Raw genomic sequence first — 1,467 nt, 5'->3', positions numbered from 1 at the left:
TGAGGAGTTGAGCGTGGCGATCGTCGCAACGGGGGCTTACCCCATCCAGCGTCTGTGGGGAAGCGTCGTCCCGGGATTGGTGGTTGCCACGATAGCGGGAGTCACTTTCGCCAGCTGCTACGTGTCGCCCAGCAGTGGTTCGGAAGACTTCGAGGAGTTTCTTGGTGCGGTGGAGGTGTCGCTGGTGGGACACACAACATCAGTCCTGGCCGGGGACTTCAACGCCTGGAACGAGGAGTGGGGGAGTGCGCGCACTACCCGGAAGGGGCAGGAGCTCCTAAGCGTGGTGGAGCAGCTGGCGCTGCAGACGCTGAACCGTGGCAACGTGCCCACCTTCAAGGGCAACGGGGTTGCACGGGAAAGCGTCATCGACGTCTCCTTCGCCAGCCAATCCATTGTGCGGCCGGACTCATGGTGCGTGCTTAACCGCTTCTCCGGCAGCGATCACGCGTACATCGAGTTTCAGGTGGAGGTTCCGGGTCAACGGAACAAGCGACGTGGCCAGCAGCACCAAAGCCAAGCAGCAGCCAGTGACGGGACAGCCAGGCACGCCGGAACTCGGTGGAAGACGATGCAGTTCGTCCGGAAGAGCTTCGACATCGCCCTCACAGTCGGCCGCTTCGGACAGGTCGACACTCCGGAGGGGCTGGTTGGCGGACTCACTCGGGCGTGCGATGAGACCATGGAGAGAGTACACGGGGCTACCTTCCACCGCAAGCCCCAGGTGTACTGGTGGTCTCCGGACATCGAGCGCTTGAGGGAAGAGTGCGAAGCAGCGGAGGCAGCCCATCGTCGGGCTCAACCGTCGGAGCGTGCTGTGACGTCTGCCGGACTGCAGGATTGCCGTCGTTTGCTGCAGGCCAGTATCCAGAACAGCAAGGAAAGCAGCCTTCAGGAGCTGATTGACGGCGTCGAGGCTGAGGTGTTCGGTCTCGGGTACAAGGTTGTGCGAGCGAAGCTTCGCGGCCGGGCGCCACCGGAAACGGACCGAGCTGTTCTTGGTCCGATCGTCGACGCCTTGTTCCCGGAGCATCCAGCGTTCGAGTGGCCGGACATCGAAGCGAGCACCGCCTCACACGTCGCTCTGAGGCCGGTCACGAGCTCGGAGGTCCTGCTGCTGGCTGAGCGGATGGCGTCGTCCAAGGCGCCAGGGTTGGACGGCATCCCGAACACTGCGGTGAAGGCAGCGATGCGGAAGCACCCGGAGGTCTTCGTGGACGTGTACAACCAGCTGCTCGAGCGAGGCGAGTTTCCTGCGGCGTGGAAGGAGGCTCGACTTGTGCTGATCGCGAAGCCGGGCAAGCAGCCGGGCGACCCGTCATCATATCGTCCGCTGCTCATGCTGGGAGCAGTCGCCAAGGGGTTCGAGCGGGTGATCCTGGATCGACTGAACGAGCACTTGGAGGACATCGATGCTCCGCGACTGTCGCCAAGACAGTATGGGTTCCGGCGCGGCCGTTCAACAAT

This window comes from Anopheles funestus (assembly GCF_943734845.2).
Source record: "Anopheles funestus chromosome X unlocalized genomic scaffold, idAnoFuneDA-416_04 X_unloc_111, whole genome shotgun sequence".
Classification (NCBI taxonomy): domain Eukaryota; kingdom Metazoa; phylum Arthropoda; class Insecta; order Diptera; family Culicidae; genus Anopheles; species Anopheles funestus.
The sequence above is the reverse complement of the archived record's forward strand: the minus strand, read 5'-3'. Positions refer to the sequence as shown.